Raw genomic sequence first — 26,638 nt, forward strand, 5'->3', positions numbered from 1 at the left:
CGTATATCCATGCCCTCTGTTTAAATACATTCCCTCTAGTTACCTTAATAGAGATATAATTTTCAAGAGTTTTAAGTATCCTCTTTCCTTATATGAACATTTTTATCCTATTGAATACCATTTAAAAATTTTTTTCCTGTTTTACCTTTTTATGCTTCTTTTAAGTCCTGTATTCGAAGATCAAATTTTAGCTCTAGTCTTTGATAATCAGAAAAGTTTAAAAGTTGCCTTTTCACTGAATGTCCATCTTTTCCCCTGAAAAATTATACTCAGTTTTGCTGAGTAGTTCATTTTTTATTGTAATCCAAGCTCCTTTGCCTTTCAGGCTATCATATTTCAAGATTTCAGATCCTTTAATGTAGAAACTGCTAACTCCTGTGTAATTCTGATGGTAGATCCATGATATTTGAATTAATTCTTTCTGGCTGCTAGCAGTATTTCCTTCTTGACCTGATTCTGGAATTTGCCTACAATATTCCTTTTAGTTTTCATTTTGATATCTTTTTCAGGAAGTGATTGAAGGATTCTTTCAACAACTATTTTACCCATCTGGCTCTATGATATAGGGAGAAATTTTCCATGAAAATTTCCTGAAAGATGCCATCCAGCCTTTTTTTGATCATGGCTTTCAGGTAGTCCAATAATTCTTAAATGATCTCTCCTGTATCTATTGTCCAGGTTAGTTGTTTTTCCAAGGAGTATTTTACATTTTCTTCTATTTTTTACATTCTTTTGATTTTAGTGGATTAATTCTTGATGTCTCATAGAGTCATTAGCTTCCATTTGCTCATCCTAATTCTTAAAGAGTTATTTTCTTCAGTGAGCTTTTGTACTTCCTTTTTCATTTGGCCAATCCTATTTTTAAAGGAGTTGTTTTTGTCAGTAGATTTTTTTTTTCCCATTTGGCCAACTGTAGTTTTTAAGGAATTTGTTTTCTTTGACCAATTTTTGTGTTTCCTTTTCCAAGTTGTTGACTCATTTTTTATAATTCTCTTACACAGTTCTCATTTCTTTTCCCAATTTTTTTCTACCTCTCTTGATTTTTAAAATCTTTTTTGAGCTCATCTAAGAGGACTTTTTGGACTTGAGACCAATTCAACTTCCCCTTTGAGGCTTCACATGTAGACATTTTGACGTTGTTATCCTCTTCTGAGTTTGTTTTGGTCTTCTCTGTCTCCATAGAAACTTTTTGTGGTATGACTATTTTTTGTTTTTTCTCACTTTTTAAAATTGAACTCTGCTTCTGGGGCACAGGAGGTATTGTCCGAAATTTTTTACACTGTGATACAGGGGTCTGATCACTGCCTTTCTACATTAGGGCTCTTGGGGATAGAGGCTTGCCCACTGTTGCACCTAGTCACCTAGTCAAGCCTGTTGTGCTCTGGGTTCCATGGTTGGCAGTTTGCCTGTTGTAATGGATTGGAGGCCTCACAGCTATCCTGCTATAACACTGGCCTGCTGAGGCCAGACTATGGGGCCTTGATTGCTGATCCACTGTCATTAGTGGAGCTAAGTGATTATTTCTAGATCACCTTCTAGACACTGCCTCTTTTACTTAAGTCAGACAGACCTTTCCTGTATCTTCCAAAATTATTTGTGAGCTAGAAAATTGTTTCATCTTTTTTTGTGGATTCTGTCACTTCATAATTGTTTCAAAGGCTTGGTTTTAATGTTTCCAATGGAAACTAGGCAGCACTCAGATGTTTTCCTGACCTCTCTGCCTTCTTGGCTCTACTTCCCCTCCCAAATTAGTGGTCTTTCAGGAAGGTACAGAGATTTCAGTTGATAACCAAAATTATACTTTTCATAAGTATATAATTGTAAAAAATTTACAATCAAATTTCTAAAAATTTTTACAAGTTCATGATTGCCTTGATGCATAGGCAACGACAGTTATAATCCAACAAAGAGTTAATTATGAAAATCATTAATAAAGAATTAATTGATTTATAAGGTTTCAGGATTTATAAAAGTCTTCTCAGGATTTTCTGATTTTTTTTTTTTGTCATTTCTTACAGAAAAATATCATTGCGTTATGTTCATATACCAGAATTTGTTCAAGCTATTCCTCAACAGCCACCTTCTTTTCTAGTTCTTTTTTTTTATTTCCTCCCTTCTCCTTTCTTCTTTTCTTCTTTTATTTTAATCAGTTCTTGAATATCCATCCTTCAAAACCAAGGCTTGTTTTGTTTATTAATTCCCTACCTGCAATAATCTTTCCTCTCAATTCTCTCCTAGATATTTATGTGTTCACATTAAAACTATTATTTTCTGATTCAGAAAACAGTGAGGTCCATTGGATTCCTGTTCCTCTCCATTGCTTCCTTTCTTCCTTTATGTTTGTATAAACTTCTTAAGCACTACAGTTATGAGGAAGCATTTCATTCTTCTAGTTTCTACAGTAAGCTATGGCTTCTTCTCTTAAAGCCATCAGAATAAAACTTTTTTCACTCTGTCAATAAACATCATTCAAAGTCATTTAATTATTAAGGCGCACCAATTTCTTTATCCCAGTTATAGCAGTCAGAATACTGTTATTAAATGCAAAAAAATAAAACAAGAAAAATTACAAAGTATGGATATCAATGATGTGAAAACACAGTTATCAAAATATTCTAAAAAGTTCATGCTTAAGAATCCCTATCACCATCATTACGCTGCAGGGACAGAGATCAGGACTATGCAGCTGTTCCAGGTGCTGCCGCTGCTTGCCAGAGACCTCTCGAAGCGCTGGAGTTGTCGCCCCGGGAAGACCCGCGCGCTTGGCGCAGTTAGCGGCGCACGCTGTGACGGGCGCGTTGACCCAGGTCTCCACTGTGCTGGAGGTGGGCGGACTGGTGGTCTTTCGCCAACGCCAACAACTGGCGGGTGGCCTCGAGCAGTGTGACTTACTTCTGCCTCGGCCTGCTCCGGTTGTAGGTGAGAGATGTGCAGGTGAATCCAAACGCCACTTTGACATTGTTTTTGACACAGACTGACTTTTGCAAGAAGCGTGGATTTGATCCTCAGAGAGCCCTTTGTGCTCACAAAATGCTGTCAGGAACTGTCACTAAGTGAATGATAGAGAAAATGGCCTTTGCAAAAAAAAAAAAAAAAGAGTTATTATTCAGTCATTCCCCTGAATGGAATCACGGGCTTTTAGATCAATAGCTGGTTCTTTGCCGAATTGACTTTGGCTTCAAAACAGTAACACTTGAAGAATATTATAAAGCCGTATCTTACTGAAAGTTTGGCTTCAATTCTGTCATGATCGTATGGTCAATTTGGTCATGATACTTAAGTTACCTTGTTTGGGATGGACAGAAAAACGATTTAAAAATTTTCTGTGCATAGTTTTTTTTAGCCTATTTTTTTACATGCTTACTGTTTTGATCAAAGTATTTAAGTATGTTTATGACATTTAGAAAAAGATTTTTTTAAAAGAAATATCATTAAGGAATCTTGATTCCATTGAGTGTTAAAAGTTTTCCCAAAAATGAAAGTTCCAAGTTTAAAATGGGCTTTGAAATTGGAAGTTCTTTCAATTTGTGCCCTTTAATCCTGGAAGTCTCATCACCCACAAAACCTATTATTCATTTACTGCTAAATAAGGTCTCTGGTAGTTTTATCTCAATAGGATGAAAAGGTATTCATTTGCCCATATATTTAGTGTGCCTGTATCTTGCCAAACAAACAAACAAAAAAAAAAACTTTATTTAAACCCAAATGGAACTTCAAACACTTTATCAGTGTATTTATTATGTATGGTAATTCTAGAGGGTCATGCTTGTTATACAGGTACAAAAGTAGGCTCTGAAGAAATTGCTATGATAATATTGAATCAAATAGGCGTATTAATTTTTTCCTAAATTTTATTTTATCTCTTTTATTTACATTTCTCATGATTCCCTTCTCCACTTTAAAAAAAAAAAAAGATGTTTTTATCTGTAAAATGGAAGGAGAGAAATTTTGTGGGTAATTGAGATCATGATTAATCAGAGAAGTCCATGGTTTCAGCTGCAGCATCAAATTATAATTTTACCCATTCTGCAATGTCCTCTAAATGTTGTTTTAGATTTTTACTTTTAAGCAAACAGGGTCATTCAGTCTTCTTTAGTTGGTCTTTCCAAACCCTCTTTAAGAAAACTACGAGAAGGGAAGAATGCATAAAGAAAAGAAAATATCTTTTCCCCAAAATTAAATGTAATGGGGACATAATAATTGATAATTTTGATGATTATTTAAAAAGTCTGAATACTTTTGAAAAGCATGAAGAGCAATTTTCTTAAATGGTATGAGGAGCAGTGTAGTAGAGAGATCAGAAAGACTTTTTACTTCTCAATATTCTAGGCAAGTCTCCTAAAGCTGTAAGTTTCAGAAAAAATGCCAAACCTGCACAGGTAGAAAAATTTTCCTTGCCTGGAAGTTCCCTACAATTAAATCACAGGTGCAGTTCCTGTCCTCTCTTTGAGTTGTATAAAATTGATTGTTTTAAGATTATTTTTCATTTTCTTCCTAAATATCATAGACAAAATTATTATTTTCTAAGTCTCCAATAATGATTTTTAGGCAAAATTCTTTTTGAAAGTGTGTTGTATAAGCAGTAGCAGTAGTGACAATACTTCTTGGATTCTCTTCATAGCTCTGTTAATCATATTTTAAAATGCTTTATTATTAAAGTCATCTTCATGAGAATGAAGTAGGAATGAAACCTTACAAGCACCAATTAAAATCCTTTTAGAATTTCATTAAGTAAATGAAATCCTATAAAACTTTGCTTTACCCTGAATTCTTTTTTTCAATGAATAATAGCTACTAAACAAATATTTGTATTGTAAATTGATTGCTATTTGAGTTTCTAGCAAATTTATGTATCTCAGGGAAACACAATGTTTGAAAGGTTTTGGAGAGGCTTCAGATGGATTTTAGAAGCATAACAGCTATCTTTCTTAAGATATCTTAAAGAAAAATTACTCATTAATATATACTAAAATAATTTTAGTAGTCAGGATTCCTTTCAAAGTGAGTATTATATGAAGTTAAGTGCTAAATTCAAAAATTGCAAAGTGAAAAAATTAATTGAAAACTACAAAATTGGCTTATTGTATTTTGTGGAGCTCAAATAATGCTTTAAAAATGTTTTCTATCTAAATGTCATTATGAAGTGGGTCTCTCAAAGCACTAGTAATTAAAATTTGCTTTAAAATAAAGTTTACCTTTCATAATTTCATCATTGTGTAGCCATTTTCAATTTCTCAAATAAAGTTACCTTTCTTGACATTCATTTTTGCATTTGTATCAAGGTTTCTATTTGATGTTGGTCTTTTTTTGTTATCAGAAATATTTAAATGCCCTCTTTTTCATGTTTTGCATAGTAAGATATTCTTGGTGACCTAGATCTTTTGCCTTTTGGAATATGAAATTTCAAGATATCCTTTCATTCCTAGTAGAAACTGCTAGGTCTTAAGTGATCCTGACTATTTTTCCTTAATAATGGACTTGAATTGGACTGAATAATGGACTAGTAATGTTTGAAGTATTTTTTTTAAATATGTAAACTCTTGAGTTGTATCCTTTTTAAAATTTTTTCCATTTGGGCTTTCTTTCAGAAATTGATTAGTGGATTCTTTCTGTTCCCACTTTTCCCTAACCAATCTAGGCAGTTTTCATTTGTGACTTCTTAAAATTCAGGCTTTTTCTTTAAATTTTCAAAATATATAATATTTTCCCCAAATTCTATATTAAAACAATTTTTTTTTATATTTTGAATTTCGAATTCTCTCTCTCCTTTCTTTTCCTCCCTCCCCTTTCCCTGAGAGGATAAGCAATCTGATAAAGTTTGTACACGTGCAATCATGTAAAAAACATTTTGTACAAGAAGATTCCGATGAAGAAGGAAATGAATAATATCATGTTTCAGTCTGTATTCACAGAGTATCAGTTCTTTTTCTGGAGTCAGACAGCATTATCTTTTCTTTTTTCACTTTATTTATTTATTTGTTTTTTATTAAAGCTTTTTATTTTCAAAACATGTGCACAGATAGTTTTCAACATTCATCCTTGCAAAACCTTGCATTCCAAATTTTTTCTCTCCCTTCCCTAGACAGCAAGTAATCCAATATATGTTAAACATACACAATTCTTCTATATATATATATATATATTTCCACAATTATTATGCTGCACAAGAAAAATCAAACCAAAAAGGAAAAAAAAATGAGAAAGAAAACAAAATGCAAGCAAAAACAACAAAAAGTGAAAATACTATGTTGTGATCCACATTTGATTCCCACAGTCTTTCTCTGGGTGCAAGTTCTCTTCATCATGAGACCACTGGAGCTGGCCAGAATTATCTCATTGTTGAAAAGAGCCATGTCCATCAGAACTGATCATCATATAATTTTGCTTTTGCTATATGCAATTATTTCTTGGTTCTGCTCATTTCACTTAGCATCGGTTCATATAAGTCTCTCCAGGACTCTGAAATTATCCTGCTGATTTTTTCTTAGAGAACATTAATATTCCATAATATTCATACACCTTAACTTATTCAGCCATTCTCCAGCTGATGGGCATCCACTCAGTTTCCAGTTTCTTGCTACTACAAAAAGAGCTACCACAAACATTTTTGCACATATGATTCCCTTTCCCTCTTTTATGATCTCTTTGGGATAGGTACAAGCCCAGTCTCAGATCTGCTGCTGGAGCTGGACTGCTGGATCAAAAAGTATTTTGATAACCCTTTGGGCATAGTTCCAAATTGCTCTCCAGAATTGTTGAATGAGTTCACAATGCCACCAACAATGTATTAGTGTCCCAGTTTTCCTACATTCCCTTCAACATTCGTCATTATCTTTTTCTGTCATCTTAGCCACTCCGAGTGAGAGGTCTGTAGTGGTACCTGAGTTGTCTTAATTTGTCTTAATTAAATTGTATTAATTTCTCTAATCAATAGTGATTTAGAGTACCTTTTCATATGACTACAAATGGTTTCAATTTCTTCATCTGAAAATTTTCTGTTCATATCCTTTGACAATTTATCAATTGGAGAATGGTTTGAATTGTTATAAATTTGAATCAATTCTCTATATATTTTAGAAATGAGCTCTTTATCAGAACTCTAGAATGTAAAATTTTCCCCCCAGTTTATTACTTTCCTTCTAATCTTGTCTGCATTGGTTTTGTTTGTACAAAAAATTTAACTTAATATAATCAAAATTATCCATTTTGTATTCAATAATATACTCAAGTTCTCCATTGGCCATAAATTCCTTCCTTCTCCACAGGTCTGAGAAGCAAACTATCCTTTGTTCTTCTAATTTGTTTATAATAGCACTTTTTATTTCTAAATCATGAATCCATTTCAACCTTACCTTGGTATAGGATGTTAGTTGTGAGTCAATGTTTAATTTCTGCCATACTAATTTCTAATTTTTCCAGCAATTTTTTTTTCAAAGAGTGAGTTCTTATTCCAAAAGCTGGAGTCTCTAGGTTTGTCAAACACTAGATTACTGTAGTCATTGATTATTGTGTCTTATGAACCTAATCTATTCCACTGATCAGCTGCTCTGTTTTTCAGCCAGTACCAAATAGTTTTGATTACTGTTGCTTTATAATATAGTTTCAGGTCTGGTACAGCCAGGCCACTTTCATTTGCAGTTTTTTCATTAATTCCCTTGAAATTCTTGACCTTTTTTTCTTCCAGATGAATTTCTTTCTTTCTTTTTTTTTTTTAGCTCTGTAAAATAATTTCTTTGGAGTTTGATTGGCATGGATTAATTTAGGTAGTATTGTCATTTTTATTATATTAGTTTGGCCTATCCATGAGTACTTCATATTTTTTCAATTGATTAGATATGACTTCATTTGTACAGAAAGTGTTTTGTAATTTGTTCCTGACTTTGCCCTGGCAGGTAGACTCCCAAATATTTTCTATTATCTACAGTTATTTTAAATGGAATTTCTCTTTCTGTCTCTTGCTGCTGGACTTTGTTGGTAATATACAAAAATGCTGATGATTTATGAGGATTTATTTTGTATCCTACAACTTTGATAAAATTGTGGATTTTTTTCTAGCAGTTTTTTAGTTGATTCTCTAGAATTCTCTCATCTGAATGTCATATCATCTGCAAAGAGTGATAATTTGGTTTCCTCATTACCTACGCTAATTCCTTTAATCTTTTTTTTCCTCTCATTGTCAACACTAACATTTCTAATATATGTTGAATAATAATGGTGCTAGTGAGCAACCTTGTTTCACCCCTGATATTATTGGGAATGGTTCTAGTTTGACCTTATTACATATATTTGCTGATGACTTTAAATAGATGCTTCTTATCATTTTAAGGAAAACTCCATTTATTCCTATATTCTCTAGTGTTTTTAATAGGAATGGTGTTGAATTTTGTCAAATGCTTTTTCTGCATCTATTAAGATTATCTTTGATTTTTGTTGGTTTGATTATTGATATAGTCAATTATGCTAGTACTTTTCCTAATATTGAACCAGTCCTCCATTCCTGGTATAAATCCCACTTGGTCATGGTGTATTTTCCTGAGGATAACTTGCTGTAATCACTTTGCTAACATTTTATTTAAGATATTGCATCACTATTCATTAGGGAAATTGGTCTGTAATTTTCTTTCTCTGTTTTGACCCTACTTGATTTAGGTATCAGCACCATGTCTGTGTTAAAACAGAATTTGGTAGGATTCCCTCTCTCCCTATTTTTACAAATAGTATGCATAGTATTGGAATTAATTGTTCTTTAAATATTTGGTAGAATTCACCTGTAAATCCAATTGGCCCTGGAGATTTTTTCTTAGGAAGTTGATTAATAGCTTATTCAATTTATTTTTCTAAAATAGGACTATTGTAGTTTATTTAAGTAGTATTATTATTTTAATCTGGGCAATCTATATTTTTGTAAATATTTCTTTCACTTAGATTATCAGATTTATTGGCATACAGCATACAGTTGTACAAAATATCTCCTAATTATTGTTCTAATTTCCTCTTTATCTTTATTTCCTCTTTTATCCTTCCTTTTTTAGTGAATGGAAAGTTCACTCTTTTCATTTTTGATACTAACAATTTGATTTTCTTCTTCCCTTTTTCTAATTAAATTAAAGATTTGTCTTTTGGTTTTTTCATAAAACCAACTCTTAGTTTTGCTTATTAGTTTAATAGTCTTCTTACTTCCAGTTTTATTAATTTCCCTTTTTATTTTCAGAATTTCAAATTTGGTATTTAACTAGGGTTTTTAATTTGTTCTTTTTCTAGCTTTTTTTAGTTGCATGCCCAATTCACTGATCTTCTCTATTTTATGTAAGTTAAATAAAGTAAATTCTTTCCCTAAGAACTGCTTTGGCTGCTTCCCATCCATTTTGGTAGATTGTTGCATTATTGTCATTCTCTTGGATGAAATTATTAATTGTGTCTATAATTTGTTGTTTCACTCACTCATTCTTTAGGAGCAGATATTTAGTTTCCAATTCTTGGTTTATTTTTCCCTGGCTCTTTATTACATGTAATTTTTATTACATCATGATCTGAAAAAGATGCATTTACTATTTCTGCCTTTGATTTTGAGGATTTATGTCCTCATACATGGTCAGTTTTTGTGTAGGTTCCATGTACCGCTGAGAAAAAAGTATACTCCTTTCTGTCTCCATTCAATTTTCTTCAAAGGTCTATCATACCTAACTTTTCTAAAATTATATTTAATTCCTTGACTTCTTTCATATTTATTTTGTGATTCAATTTATCTAATTCTGAGAGAGCAAGGTTGTGGACCCCCAATAATATAGTTTTGCTGTCAGACTGTATTTATCATTAGTTCTTTAGGATTGTCTTGGATCATTGTATTGTTGAGAATAGTGAAGTCATTCACAATTCTTTATTATACACTTTTGGGTTCTGCTTACTTTACTTTGCCTCACTTCATGTAAGTCTTCCCAGGTTTTTCTGCCTGTCATTTCTTATAGTGTGATAATATTTCATGACAATCATATACTACAGCTTGTTTAGCCATTCTCCAATTGCTGGACATCCCTTTGATTTCTAATTCTTAGCCACCACGAAAAAATGCTGCTATAAATATTTTTGTACAAATAGGTCTCTTTATCCCCCTCTTTTTGATATCTTTGAGATATAGACCTATCAGTGGTCTGAATCAAAGAGTATGCATATTTTTATAGCCCTTTGGACATAGTCCCAAATTGATCTACAGAGTAATTGGATCAGTTCTGAATGTCACCAACAATGCATTAATGACCCAGTTTTCCCACATCTTCTTCAACATCATTTTCCTTTTTTGTCATAATAGTAGTCAATCTGATATGTGTGAGTTTTTTCTTTTTCTTTTTTTTTTTTGAAATGTGATTTTTTAGGTAACATTCTTAAATTGAATCATCTTAACATATTTCCTAAGTCAGTTGTTTTGATAGTAGAGTGTAGTGATTTTGGTGGGTTTTCTGGAGGTCTCTAAGAGCAGCCTTCTTTTCAGTACATTAATCACCACAAGAATAGCCAGGTGTTAAAGTTATTGTCTCCTTTGCCTGGTGCTCAGCTAGCTTTCTCGAGGCTGTCAGAGGGAACTTGGTTTCAGTGGAGAAAATGCAGGAGGATAGGCCACCACAGTGGTGTGAGATGAAGTGAGTCTTGAGTCCAAGAGTTTGTGCTTCAGCTTCCAGGCACCACAAAGGTGGACAATGGAATGAATCTGTCTCTGTCTCCTTTGGCTGAGTTTGTCTCAGTTTATATGCTCTACACTGAGTATAAACCAATCATTATATCACTAGGAAGCCATTATTTGTTATAGATTAAATCCATCATACTAAACTTAGAAAACTATTAAGCACCATGCTATACTAGATAACCATTGTCTCATCAATTCCACTGACTTAACACCTTGTAAGACTCCTTATTTTAAGTTCAGAATTCTGGCCCATAACAGTAGATCTCTTACATTTCCTTTTTTAAATCTTTTTAATCTTTTAATCTTGTTCTTCTTGTCTCATAGAATCAGTATTTTCCATTCGTTCTACTCTCATTTTCAAGGAGTCTGTTACTTGAGTAAGATTTATAACTCTCTTATCTAATATATTCTTTCATTTCTTTTCTCCAGAGTCTTTATTTCATTTTTCAAAAAAAAAAACCTCAATTCATTTCTACCAAGTATTCATGTAGTCATTAGAGAAAATAAACTTTTCCTTTGAGCCTCTGTGTTATCTAACTTTGAACTTTGAAGTATTTCTGGTTTTCTTTATAAGGGTAAGTATTTTGTTCTGTTTATCTATATCTTTCCCCTTAGTTCCTGAATTAGAATTTTGTACATGGACATACTGTAGTCATGCCCCACTTTTGGGTGAGCTGCCAGCTCTCCTTAGTCTTATTCTGGGTCACTTGGGTACCTTGCTGATTTGCAGCTTTCAGAGAGGTCTATAGTTTCTTATTGAATTTCTTTATCATTATTTATTTGGGTGCTGTTTTTAGATTTTATTTTTCCTTCCTTAAAGTGGAAGTTGGTGTGCTTCCCTCTATTCAGGCAGCCATCTTGGCCATAAATCCCAAACACTGAGCTTTTAGTGATTTTCTTCAGACTCTAGATTGGGGAATGTGAATGACTAGTGAAAATGAGGGTGAGAAAAAGGATCCTGACTCTTTCCTATTAATTATCTGGCTTTATCAGGACTGAACCCAGCCCATGTCTGTGCCCAGAACTGAGAGGGATCCTTTAGTGGAGAGGAAAAGGGAAAAGGGAAAAAGGATTCAGATTCAATTATGGTTTCACATGAAACACTTGTAAATCATTGGACATTTAACACAGCAAGGATATACATCACTTGTCTTCATTTTTGGTATATGTGTGTTCCTTTGCCTCATCAGGGAACTGTCTTGATAGAATATGGTGCTTCATAGGTACCCACCAAGTCTGAGAGGCCCATATTCCTAGTTGGAATGTCCCTAAATGACCAGGAAGCTGCATTAGAAAAGCTGGGGCCAAAGGAAGTTATATCAGCAAAACTCTGATCCTATCACATACCACTTCACATACCACTTCTTGGGGAGAAAGATCTTAAGTTTCTTCTAGAGGACTTTTCACTGTTTAATTGCTTACAGGTCCTGCAGTGAACAAACCTCCTGGCAGAAAAATGAAATAGGCCCTGACCTTGCTAGGACTATCTGATGCCTCTGTATGGTTAATAGCAATCCACCTGAAAAACACCTGAAAAACCCTTTCCCACTTAAGGAAGTTGTCTATAATGTAGATTAGAGTTGGTAGTTTGAATTTTTTTTTTCTTTTGGACCTTACTGTAAGATTTGTGTGCAGATAAGGAAAGAACTGTTTGGTTCTGAATGGTTTTTGTGGAGATTACAATACAATTGAAAAAGTTGTCCTTCTTGTTATAATTGCTTATTTCTAACCTATCTAGTAGAGAGGCAGCATGAGATACCCAGACAGAGTTTAAAGAGAAATCAAGGTAAATCTCTGGAATTTTAGGACTGTCTAAAAACTCTGCTGAAGGAACTGTTGGAGTTTTTTACTTTACTCTGGCATTTGAGAGATCATTGGTAATTGTTACATGGACTTTATTGCAACTTATTGATATAGGAGACTAGAGAAGGTACTTGAAAGCACAATATTTCATTCTCCTTAAGAGTCTAGTGATGTTTCTGGAACTGAGAATATGGACAAGTTAGGTCAACATACCTTTATTAAGCACCTGATTATCATTGAGGATACAAAGAAAGGCAAAAACAAAGAAATAAATGGATGAATAGATAAATTTTTAAAATCAAAACAATTCCTGGACTCATGCAAACAAATGAATAAACAAAATACAGGATGAATTAAAATTTCAGAGGGAAGAAAGTAAATATAAAGAGGGTTGAGGAAGGCTTTTTTCAGAAGATGGGACTTCAGCTGATACTTGAATGAAGTTGAGTCCTAGAAGAACAGATAAAAAGGAAGGGAGTTTGAGACATGGGGAGAGTCAGTGAAAATTCTGGGAGTCAGGAAATGCACTATTTTGTTTGGAGAACAGCAAGCAGGCTAGTGTCAGTGAATTGAAAAGCATGTGTAAGGAACAAGTTAAGAAGATTGGAAGGGTTAAAAGGAGTCAAGTTGTAAAGTACATTAAAAGCTGAAGAAAAGGTTTCTTAGATTGAATATAAAATATATATTATACAAGTTATATCCAGAGTAAATTGAAGATAATTTCAGAGGCAAGTCACCAAATAATTTATCTTCCAGGAGAAAAGGACAAATATAGAAGAATGAAAGGTTTCCCTGAATTTCTTCAAGTCATAGTTAAAATCCTACCTTCTTCAGGAAGTCTTTCTTAATCCCTCTTAATTTTAGTATTTTCCCTTTGTTGATTATTTCTAATTTTACTTGTTTGAACAGTTACTTGCATATTTTCTCCCATATTAGATTTTGATTGACTAACTGATCCTGGAGATAATAGGATACCACTAGAATTTATTGAATGGAAGAGGTGGTGAGTTGATCAAACTTATGCTATAGGAAGATTAATTTGACAGTTGAATGAAAGGTGAACCTGAGTAAGGAGAGATTTGAGAAAGAGCCCAAATAACAGGTGATAAGGTAATAAGGGTCTGAATCAGAGCGGTGGCTCTGTCAGAGAAGAGTGTATATACAAAGGAAGTTTTGAAAGTAGAAAGTGATTGATTGGGAGAGATGTGGGGAGAGGAAAGAGAATTGAGGAGTTAAAGTTGTGAGCACTGGTAAGTGGGAGAATATTGGTAACAATAGGGAAATTAGAAAGAAGGAAGTAGAAAAAAATGAGGATGGGACATATTGAACTTAAGGTGTCAGTGGGAAAATCTAGTTTGATATGTCTAAACAGGCAGTTAGATGTGTAAGACTAGAGATCAAGAGAGAGGTTAGGGGCCAGATAAATAAACCTGAGAATCATCTGCATATAAATGATTATTAAGTATAGAAGGAGAGGAGAAAAGGGCTAAAGACAGACTCTTGGGGGACACCAAGTATGGGGGATAACAAGTATGACCTGGAGTTAGATCCAGAATAGGAAAATATAGGACAATCCCACATATCTCCAGTGATAAAAGAAGCAGGAGAAAACAATGTCACAAAAATCAGAGAAAGGAAAAATATCAGGAGGAGGATAGTTGCTTGATAATGTCAAAAGCTATAGGAAAGTAAAGGAGAATTAATATTATAAAGATACAATTAGCTTTGGAAAGTAAGTGATCATTGGTATTTGGAGAGAAGTTTCCATTAAATGATGGGATCAGAAGCCATACTAAGGAAATTTCAGAAGAGAATGTGAGGAAAAAGGTATTGATTGTAGATCACTTCTGAAGGAGGTAAGTTAGGAAAGGGACAAAAGAGAGAGAATATCGGGGTGAATGGATTAAGTGAGGGCTTTTTGAGGATATCTATGGTTGTAGGTAATCGAGAAGCAATTAGGAGAGAGGAAAAAACTAAAGATAAGTGATAGAAGTTGAAAATAAGTGAGAGACTGAGAATTACTGTAGGTACATTCTACTAGAGATGATAGAATGAAATAATATTCCATTTGCATTTGATTTACTGAGGAAAAATACAGATGAATTCAGTTTAAAAAGAGAAACTGATTCTACTATTACTCCTGAACTATGAATTGTTACTGTGAATTGTGAACTATAATTCTGTGTCTCTGCATCTGTCATTTAAAAAAATTTCCCATTAAAGGTTTCTACCTGGGCCAGGTCCCAAGCCTAAGGTGCCCTTCTCCATAGTTGAAATAGCTACTTGCTTGCAAACAGTAAATAGAACAACTTGACCTTAGTTTTGCAAAGCCCGGATCACTTCACACTTGGACTGCTGTAATATCCTGCTGGTGAGTCAGCCTGCTTCTGTTATCTCCCCACTCATCTACTCTCTATTCAACCACTAAAATGATTTTGCTAAAGTGAAGATTCAGCCATGTTTCTTCTCTACTAAATAAACTCCAACAGCTCCCTATTGCCTTCAGGTTCAAATACAAAATGCTCTGTTTGACATTCAAATTCCTTCATAAATAAGCTCTTTCCTACTCTTCCAGTATTCTTATACTTTCTCTGATATTTACTTTTCAATCCAGTAACACTGACCTCCTGGACAAAATACTCCATCTCTCAGCTCTGGGCATTTGCTCTTTGTCCCATGCTTGAAAAGCGCCTTCTAATTTTTTACACACTGACTTGTCTAGTCTCCTTTAAAATCTCATCTAGAAGCCTTTCCCCACCTCTTCATTCTAGTGCCTTTCCTCTGTTAATATTTTTTATTTATCTTGTATGTAGCTTACTTTGTTTATATTTATTTGCATGTTGTCTCCTAGATTGTAAACTTTTGAGGGTAGGAACTGTCTTTTGTCTCTTTTTTAATCCCTAGTGCTTAGCACAGTGCTTGGCAGGTAAGATTTTTAATAAATGTTTGAGTATCTGCTATCTTGTATTTTTTTTTATATAATACTTTTTTATTTTCAAAACACATGCATAAATAGTTTTCAACATTCAACCTTGCAAAACCTTGTGTTCCATTTTTTTTCTCCTTCCTTTCCCCCCCCCCAGACAGCAAGTAATCTATGTTAAACATGTGCAATTCTTCTATATATATTTTTACAATTATTGTGCTGCACAAGAAAAATCCGATCAAAAAGGGAAAAAAATGAGAAAGAAAGCAAAATGTAAGCAACAAGAAAAAAGTGAAAATACTATGTTGTGATCCATAATCAATCCCCACAGTCCTCTTTCTAGATGTAGATGACTCTTTTCATTACAAGACCATTGAAACTGGCTTGAATCTCTTCACTGTTGAAAAGAACCAGGTCCATCAGAATTGATCATTATATAATCTTGTTGCCATGTACAATGATCTCCTGGTTCTCCTCATTTCACTCAGCATCAGTTCATGTAAGTCTTTCCAGGCCTTTCTGAAATCATCCTGTTGATCATTTCTTGTGGAACAATAATTATTCAGCCATTTTCCAACTGATGGGCATTCACTCAGTTTTCCAATATATATTTTTTAAAAGATTATGTCTCTCTCCTAAATATGGGTGGGCAATCCTGAGCATATCCCTAGTCCTTGCAGCAGCCTTTTAAGTTTGAGATGCCAGAAACTTCCACATCCCTCAGTGGAAACCAAAGATAGAAAGAGGCATTTGGGGATTATGATGAAAAGAAATAATTTCTGAAATGATTTTCCAATCTCTGTAGAGGGGCCGCAGATAGTGGGGGAACTCTGAGTGAGGTCTAAGACCCTTCAGTCCAGAGGAAACCCACTGATAATATCTGGTTTGGCTCCCCATTTTCCTTTGGTGTTCACACCTTTTCCTGAGAAGTCAAGGAGGGCATGATCACCTGTGTTCTACTTGAAGCAAGGATACTTACAGCAGGGTGTTTACTCAGTGTGATTGATGAGATAATGGTTCTCTAGTATGCATATATTTAGTGTGATGTGGTGATGTAATGGTTCTATAATTGGCACATACTCAGTGTGCTGTAGTGATATAATTGTACTAAGGTATTTAAGGGCTGAGAGAACTGGAGAGGAGTCAGTGTGTGCTTGAGCACAATTCTGGACTCCAGACTCCAGACTCCAGACTCCAGACTCTAGCAGACTCCAGCAGACTCCATCCTTGACCAGCCTCCTGGTGGCTTTCCTGCCTTCATCACGTCTCCACCCAAGACCAAGGCCCATCCAGAGATCCTCCAGAAAGCTAGCTCGGTCGGACACTACAAATATCCATTAGAATTTCCTAAGCCTTTTATGGCTGTTTTGCTGCTCCTAATACAACTAACACAGATCCTCCAGGATCTGTGACACACTGTCCTTCAACACCTGACCAAGCATAGGACAACAGAGATAGAATCACCTGTTGAGAAACCACTTGGGTATTATATTATTATCAATGTGGAGAATTACAGTTAGCAGACTTAACAGTGTGCAGTTATGGAAGGCTACTTTTTCTACTGACTTATTGCCAATTCTGCCAATACCCAATTCTGCTGCCTGCTTCTATTGCCATTGCTGCTGTGGATAGTTCCTTTGCTTGCTGCCACTGTCCCACAGCTACCACTGAGAATTATAATATAGAATCCAGAATTTAAAAAACTTTGGCTGAACTATTTGCTTCTGACAAAATAGAACTAGCTTTGTACCCCTTTCCTGTCCATTTTTACCTCAGATATTTTTCAAACTTCCTTATTAGGACCTTTTTCTTATTAAGTTCTTGACTGATTTACTTAAATCTTTACTAACTTACTTAGAAAGGAGTATATAAATTCTATACCGTTCAATTATTTGGTAAATTTTCAAATGACTAATAAATAAACTATTTTGATTCAATAGATGTCATAATTCATAAGATACTGATCAAGTGTACTCCCCAAACTCAATCTAACATTATAACCTTCCAAATATGAGGTTAAATCTGGGATTGGTTCACAGCTAGCTCAGGGGAACTAGCCCAGAGCAAATAAGATTTTTCTCTGTATAAATCTAGGGAAGTAGCATTTGTCTTGAACTCTCTTTTACTGCTCTAATCATATAATGGTCTTATTTTTATTTTCTGGATCCACTATTATAATTAAGAAATTCTTTTGAATTTCTAACCCCAAAATACTACATATATAAATGTATTAACACCCGTCTTTAAAATTAAAAAATCATAAAGCTGAACTATTCCTGAAACAGTCTATATACACTATATACATATATATGTACACTATATACACATATAGTAATAAAAATAAATAACATGTAATAAATATTCATCAAATCATAAAACAGAAAAGTTATTGTCCTTATTCATCAACAGTACTATCAAGAACATTATATAAATTCTTTCCCTAAAATGGAAAAAAAAAGATCAAAATATTCCAACCTATATATTTCAAAAACAAGGAAAGGAATAAGCATTTATGTAACACCCACTATGTACCAGACACTATGCTAAGTACTTTTCCAAATATTATCTTATTTGATCTTTATAGCCCTATGAGATGTATTTCCTCAATTTGCAGTTGAAGAAACTAAGGCAAATAGAAGTTAAATGATCTTCCCAGGGTTATACACCTAGTGACCAAAGACAAATCTGAACTCATGTATTTCTGACTTTTAGCCAAGTAGTCTACTAGGCAGGTAGGTAACTACTAGCTGTCTCTAACAACCTAATAAAAGCAATCAACTTAATTTTCTGTGAACCTTTCAGCTTGTCCCCATATTCAAACTTATCAACTTGAGTTCTAAAACAGTTGTATATTTCCTCATTAATAATTAAAAAGACAATATTCAATCATCAATAATTATACTTATATAATTACATGCAACTAATTATTACAATTACTAATAATTAGTAAAATAATCAGATAAAATAATTAATGAATGAAAATTTTAGCATAGCCTCCTGATAAACTGATCTTTTCACCCCACTCCATCAAATATCTTTTTTTCCCCCAAGTAGTAGATAATCGTTTTATAGAGATAACTCTTTAATCTGTTAAGATTAAGTAAGTATTAGTTACTGGCTATACAATTTTAACAATATAATTAATAATTATAACATAAATATGTAAAAAACTATTAACAATATTTAGCTGTGAGAAGAATCACTCTACATTCTTTTGGAAAGACAGTTTCATCTTTAAGTTTACTCAAGAAACCAAGCAAAGTCTTTTGTCAGGGATTTTCTTAATCTTCCTTGCAAGATAAAGATTTTTTTAAAATGGTTCCAATAAGAAAATCTTTCTACCTTCTTTCTCTCTTTTCCTCTCTAACTTGTCTCAAACCATGACAATCTCTTACTTGTCTAAAGCCATCATCCTAAACTTCTCTTCAAACTGATAGTTCAAACTTTCATTTCTACAGCAATTATATTTTGAAAATGTAGTAATAGTAATTATGGACTCAGCAGGCGAGCCTTTTGAAATAAATTTCACAATTAAAAGGAAAAATTAAGTTATTTTTATTATTCATAATCGTGGTGATACACACTTTCATTTTGTTTTTCTTTGGGGATTTATGTTTATAGCTTACCTTTAATATATAACTTTTGGTTTTAATCCTTTTAAACTAGAACATGTTCTTCCTTCCCCCTTCCCCTATTTATAATTTTTCTTTTGGTATTTTTTTTTATCATATCTTTATTCTACTTCCTCATCTTAAAATTCATTTTTTATGGTGCCCCCTTCTTTGTTCATTGCCATTCAACAAATATTTGTCAAAGACTACTATGTGCAAAACACTGTATATGTGTATTATGTCCAGAGAAGAAATAAAAAAAAAATTTAAGAGTTTTTCCAGAAGGTTACAGTCTTGTGTACATACATACTTCAATACTACGGTTCCTCCAAGGATCTTCAAGTACTCATTTTATAATTCAGATCTCAACTCATCCATGTCTGTACAACTCTTGTCCATATCCTTCCTTAAATAAGTCATATAAGTTCTAAGTATATTAGCTGTATCAGCAGACTTTTTATGGAATTTGATAGGAGACATAGGACATAGCTCAGTTGGTCTATTTTTCATACTAAACTATTATCAGAAATTGTTAGACTACACGACAACTGTTGGAATGCATGAAAGCCACCTGACAGTGGCTGCTGGACATCCAACCCAGACCTGCAGAATGGATCTCCTCGTGTATGAGGATGATACAAAGAGACTGGGGCAATTGCTGTTCTCTCACCTCTCTGACTGAGAGGCCGTTGCATTGTCTGACCTCTCTCCTCTTCCCTCTGCCTCCAATTTATCTCATTCCCAGTCCATAACACCTGTGTCAGCAAAAGCTGCCCTGAAACTCTCAGATGCTATGATCCACAACTGTGGAGGCTCTTGGAGAATTGACCTGTCCCTTAACAATACAACATATGGCACCTGAACGTGGGGTATAAGAAGCAGCAGTGTTCCAGAGCTGTTAGTGAGAAAGATCTTTCCAGAGTTCCTTTGATAACCCACCAGGAAAGAAAGGAAAAAGAGCCCTGGTAAGACTTTTTTAGTCAGGTAATTAAATAAGCCAACACATCAAAGGGCCGAGCCAGAGACTGATGAGAGACTTAAATGCCTATTCTGACAACAGTCCTCTTCTCTGTTTGAAAGTTTGTCTCGCTCAACACATGCTATAACCATCCAGAAGTAATAGCAGCGCTAATAAGCAGCACTGCTTACATTCCTCAGTGTGTGGATCATTTTGAGGGAAAATAACAGCAAAAAAAAAAACAAAAACAAAAAAAACGCAAAGACAGAAGGGAAATCTTGGTGAGAGAGTTGCTTTGGGATAATAGTGATGAAGTTCTGAATGGTGGATGGTGGTGGGCAGAGAGAAACTGAAACATTGATAAATCAACAATCTTAACCTTTCCTGGAGCAAACAGGAAGAAGGCTTTAATAGAGATCAGTTTAGTTCCCAGTTTAATTTGTGCTCTCACCCTCTATGGGTGTGTAATCCAATCACAAATCCAAGTTATAAAAAGTCCCTGAGGCTAAATTTTCCCTACAAATCTACCTATGACCATCTATGTTTACTGAACCTCCTTGGGTCAATCCCTGTTAGAATCCTTACAAAGTGTTAACTCAATAGAATTGATAGAAACAATGCTTATGTTTACACCTTTGAGAGTTCACACATTAGAGCTCACACCTTTAAGAGAGTTTACACATTAGAGGTCACACTTTAGAGTTCACAACTTTAGAGAGTTTATATAAGCTAAAAACCTCCAGGAAGAGGAGGAGACTTGAAGAGATTGAGAAGTAAGAAGTCAGTTGAGGAGATTAACAAACTAGAGATTGCAGTCAGGCAGAACTGGAGATTCGGAAGAGGAGAACCAAGATTCAGAGGGAGCTGAAAGGGACAAAAGACAAGCTGCAAGAGCTCTTGGAACCAAGGAGGGAGATAGGACTCTAAGAAAACTAATCAGGCTATTTTGGAAGAGACAATAAAAGATTTGAACTTTTATCAGCTGGCTGCATTTGAGGTGATTATTACTCTGAACTGAAACAAAGGCTGCCTCCAGAACCTCTCCAAGAAACTTGCTCCCAGAGAATGATCATATTTTAGAAAAAGAAGAGAACACTACAAATCCCCCATATTATTCTGTCTTGTGGTGTCTCTCCTAATCCCATTATGCCTTATGACATCTCTCCTATCAGACTCCACTTCTCTTTTAGGTGTGAAATCCCTTCTAGCCTATTACTAAGGGCAAGCCCCAATCTTATGGGGCTCCTGGTAAATGGCACATTCCATTTGGAAACTAGCTCTTTCCATCACTAATTATTAAAACCCCTTTCTATGCTCTCCCAATTTTATTATTTTATCTGTAATCTCTTCTCCTAAGTAAACTCACCTTTTGTCAAAGAGAATGGCCATTGTAACTTCTTCTCATAACCAAACTCAAACATTTGGTGCTTCTCCTAAAGTACATCACCTGGTGCCACCTCATTTGCTGGATCAGCCACATTAATAGGATTAAGAGAAGAGCTATGAATCTAGATCTGTAAATATCCAGGAAATATTTCTGAGATCTGTCTTTTAGGGAATTAGAAAAGTTCTACCATAGGCATTCACAGAGTCTTTGGAAAGAATAGCTTGTGGCTTTTGAGTAGCTTATGGCCTATTCCTTTCAGATGGTGAATTACTGGCTTAATAATCCATTAGACAATCATACATGAATTCAAAACTCCAAATAATATTAGCTACAGTCCCAAGTGATTTTATCTCAAATAGAAAGTCTCATTAATCAAAACTTCAGGTGAATTTAACACTCAAGAATCACAAATCCTAAATAAGTATTGGCTATAATCTTGATAACAGTAAGTCATCCTAGAAAGTTAACAGTTTATCTTCATACATCTAAGTAGATGGGTTTTAAATTCAATATTACACAAACCATTTTACTTTAACATGCTCAATAACTAATCTACATCAAAACATGTTTAAGTATTGATTGTGTTTAAAGGGACAAAGACAGACTCGCTGTTCTCAGAATCTCCCTAAACAATAGGAACAGCTTTAAATGGTTTAATACAACCAATTAAAACTCACAGAGGACATAGAATATCCTAATTTCACATTAAAGCACCTTATCAGAATTAACATTAATAACTTTATCCTTTTTTTAAAAATAGCCTTTTATTTACAGGTTATATGTACGGGTAACTTTACAGCATTGACAATTGCCAAACCTCTTGTTCCAATTTTTCCCCTCCTTCCCCCACTCCCTCCCCCAGATGGCAGGATGACCAGTAGATGTTAAATATATTAAAATATAAATTAGATACACAATAAGTATACATGACCAAACCATTATTTTGCTGTACAAAAAGAATCGGACTCTGAAATATTATACAATTAGCCTGTGAAGGAAATAAAAAATGCAGGTGGGCAAAAATATAGGGATTGGGAATTCAATGTAATGGTTTTTAGTCATCTCCCAGAGTTCTTTCGCTGGGTGTAGCTGGTTCAGTTCATTACAGCTCCATTGGAAATGATTTGGTTGATCTCATTGCTGAGGATGGCCAAGTGCATCAGAATTGGTCATCATATAGTATTGTTGTTGAAGTATATAATGATCTCTTGGCCCTGCTCATTTCACTCAGCATCAGTTCGTGTAATAACTTTATCCTAAAAAAAAAATGTTAATTCAACTTCTTCTAATGGAGGAGTCTCTGTAAACTTTTCTGGAAATATAAATAACAATATTATTAAAATTCCTCTAAGCACAATTAATCTCCCCTCCCACAAAAATGTTCCCAATTGCTCTGGTGCAAAGTCATTTTTTGAGGTTATAAATTGTTCCTGAAAGTCCATTCTTGAAGTTCCTCCACACTTCCTTTAACGCAGTCTCAGTCTTCTATAACATCTGGTAAGGTCTTTCCCACTCTGCTTCTTCCAAGACTTAGTAAGCACCCACTCTCCTGGAACTGCAAACTCCAAAGGTGTTGTCTAGGTCAGCAATCCTTTTTTCCTAAGGGCTAAAAAGGATGAGGACACTGCCAGGAATTTATATAATTTCTTTAAAACTTAACATTTGTTTCAAAAGAGGGTCTTTTTCTTTCTCCTCCCAAATAAACCAATCTCATATGGGGAAAGTCTCAGATCACTTCTGGCAACAGTTCTAATTCTTTAAAAAAGCAATAAGCAAACATTTGTTTGAGGCCATTATTTAAGAATTTAATTCATTCTTCCCACTTTCCCTCATAAGGGTAGATGCCCAGCTGTATGGAATTGTCATCACTCAATTTGCAATCCCTCCTCACTATTATAAAATCTTTGAAATAAAATATATTCCTTTATCAGAGTCAATAGTCTCTACCAATCCATACTTAGATACAATTTGTAACCCCTCTTAAAGCAGCAGAAATCAGGGAAAAGTTTCCATTCATCTACTATATCTATTTCCCCACTGGTGTCATTTCATTACAATCTAATTTGAATATTTTGAAGCCAGGCTCACTCCCTCCTGAGATATACCTCCTCAATACCTTCTTATTTATTTTTAGACATATTACACACTTTTCAGATACAATTCTGCAATTACACATATTCCTATACACCAAATTTTCTTGCTTTTACTTCTTTATTAAAGGGAGAAAGCAAGACAAATCAGAATATAGGTAATATCTAAATAACTTTGGACCATATTTCACAAAATTTATACCAGATATCCAGCTAGGCTGCCAAACCAAGGAGATAAGCCAAAATAATAATATTTAATCCCTATAAATTTTGGTACTTCATCCCAATTTTTCCCAAAGGGCTATCTTCCCAGGACAATAGATAGGTTTTTACAGCCAGTTACTTTAGATTGTTCCTTTACCAAGGTTCACAATATCTTATCCTCTTGGATGGAGGACTCATCCGATCTTACAAAAGGAAAATTGGTGAACCCTTATGGAGTCAGATCGCTAGATTTTCCCAATATCAAAGGGAAATGGGAGCCCTTAACCACTTAAATTCTCCCAAACCCAATCCTAATCACCCAGGAGACTCACCGCTTCTTGGCAAAGGGATAGTTGTCTTTCGAACTTGAACTGCTTAGAGTCTATCCCACCCTCACCAATTTCTTGCCCTATCTGGGTTATGCACTTACCTGACTGATTTCAAGCTGGTTTAACAGATAAAGTGTCAGTAGAGGAGTGTAAAGGTGCAAACTGCAAAACACAAGATTATATAGATCCTAATCATAAGCACCCATTCTCCCTTGACTTTTTTTTTTTTTTGTCATTATCTGAGCTTTCACTCTAAATGTGGAAATCTGTCCCAGAAACAAAATAATACTAGTAAATAATAAACTCATTACCCACAAACACTTAAATGCTAATTAAAGGAGTGGGGGAAACAGAAGGGGAAATGTTCATCCAAGACAATCAAAAACCTGCAACTGTAATGCCGGAGAAACTGAACAAGACAGAGATTAGAGACCAATTTAATAGTTTATTAAATGGAGAGATATACTGGGACCAAATGGATCCATGGTTGGTCCCAGGGCTGGATGAGACTATGGTCTCAAAGAATCCAGCCCTGAGTATCAAGACAACAAGATTTTTATAGGATAACAAGAACAATGACATAATGGGGGAGGTACCTGGATGGGGATAACCTAATGGGGGAGGCACCTAGGATGACACAATGGAGGGAGGTACTGGAGAGGTTACTGATATTCTAATGATGTCTAAAATGGATAGAACTTTATCCTGTCAAACATTAAGAAGGAATGATTATAGCCTAAAGATATAAAACCTTTATCTCATCAAACTTTAAGAGGTAAAGGTTATAACCTGAGGCAGAGTAACTAAACAGGACAATTGGAGAAACTGGGTCAGGACATTAAAAGGGAACTGTGGCATAACACAACTTCTTAGCTATATCAACTTATTATTGTAAAGTCTCAAGTCACAATTAGGGCATAGATCCAAGCCACCTTATGAGAGGTCATCACTCAGTTTATCTCATTCAGAGAGCTATGTTTTCTTTCACAACATGACTTTTATGGAAATGTTTTACATAACTTCCCATGTAGTTTCTTTATGGGGGTTGGAGGTGGGAATAAGGGAGAGAATCTGAAACCCAAAACTTTTTTTTAAATATGAATCAAATTGTTTTTAAATGTAAGTGGAGAAAATATTAAATAAATATGATTTAAAGAATTATAAGACCTAAAAAGTCAGGTCAAACTTGATGTATAATATGGGCAAGGCTCATACCATACTTAAGGTGGATGGGCACTATCATCGGATGCATATCTAGGTTCATTTGTATTAGACTAAGTTGTTAAGGCTTCAAAATTCAAAGCAAAATTCTATCCTTTGTAACTTTTAGTACTCAACTAAAATCAAACCACTGTAATTAAATGGTTAGCAGGGCTGGCAAAATCCTAGAATTGCTTTTCACAGATAGGGACATTTTAAAGATATTCCTATCATTCCAAATTCACAGTAAAAACAGTATATATTGTATTTCTAAAGGAGCAGTTTCAAGTATTTAACATCATTCTTTTAACAAAGTCTATAACAAATCTATAATCCCAAAGAATACTGATATAAAATTATCAAATATCTATATTATACATTGGTAAACTGATATAATTTGTCTTAATTAACAAATTTCCAGACCCTTGCTGTTTTCAAACACTGTCAATGCCAAATAGCATAATAAATCCTGATTTGTTAAAAGCATCTTATAATGAGAGACATAGTTCACTTAAAATAAGACCAGAATAAATTTAGTTGCAACTGGATCTGTATTCCCAGTTAGAATTATTCTCAATTTATCTAAGACCCCTCTACTGTTGACATTTCAAAAAGAATCCATTGTTACCAATAAACTCATTTTTAATACACATGGTGAAAATTCCCAACTTAAAACTCTATTGATTTTTAAATTTAAATCTTAAGATTTAAATCTTATTGATTAAAGAAATTTAATTTTAAATATAACATAATCTACAAACTTTTAACTTTGGAGTTCAATTAGATGTGGATTTACAATTTCCAATAATCATGTTCAATTACCAGTTAAAATTTGTAACATTTCTTAAAAGCCAGTTTTAAAAAATCAAGATGTAGTTACCTTCTGCCTCTGCAGAAATTACCTTTCTGACAATTCTGCTTTGAATGGCAGAAAGAATTACATGGCTAAGTGCAAAAGTAAGGAACTTGTTCAAATTAATTGGTTGGGGAGGGTGAAGGAAGCATCTGGCTACTAATTCCCTTACCCTCATCTCTCATAGTTCAGGGTAAAAGGGGAGGTGGGGAGAGTGGGCTTGCTTTGTAATGAGGGATATACATAGAACACTTTAACATAAATAGCATTCCACAAGGACAGACACAAAGGCAGTAATGACAAAGTCTTTTAAAATATTTCAATAAACACAAATTAATACTTCCTCTTTGTCCTCAGAACCTCATCAATTTGAGCTAGACTAATTGGCCTTTTATTTTTAGTTGGGGAATAGCTCTTGTCAATGAAGAAATGAGGAACCACTTGCATTGTTGCTGTTAGCAATTTTTCTTCACATGGCCTGACTTTTTTTTTCTTTAGTATTTTATTTTTCCCCAGTTACATGTAAAAATAATTTTAACATTAATTTTTTAAACTTTTAAGTGCCAAATTCTCTTCCTTCCTCCTTTCCCACACCCCTT

Source organism: Sarcophilus harrisii, chromosome 1, assembly GCF_902635505.1.
Source record: "Sarcophilus harrisii chromosome 1, mSarHar1.11, whole genome shotgun sequence".
NCBI lineage: Eukaryota > Metazoa > Chordata > Mammalia > Dasyuromorphia > Dasyuridae > Sarcophilus > Sarcophilus harrisii.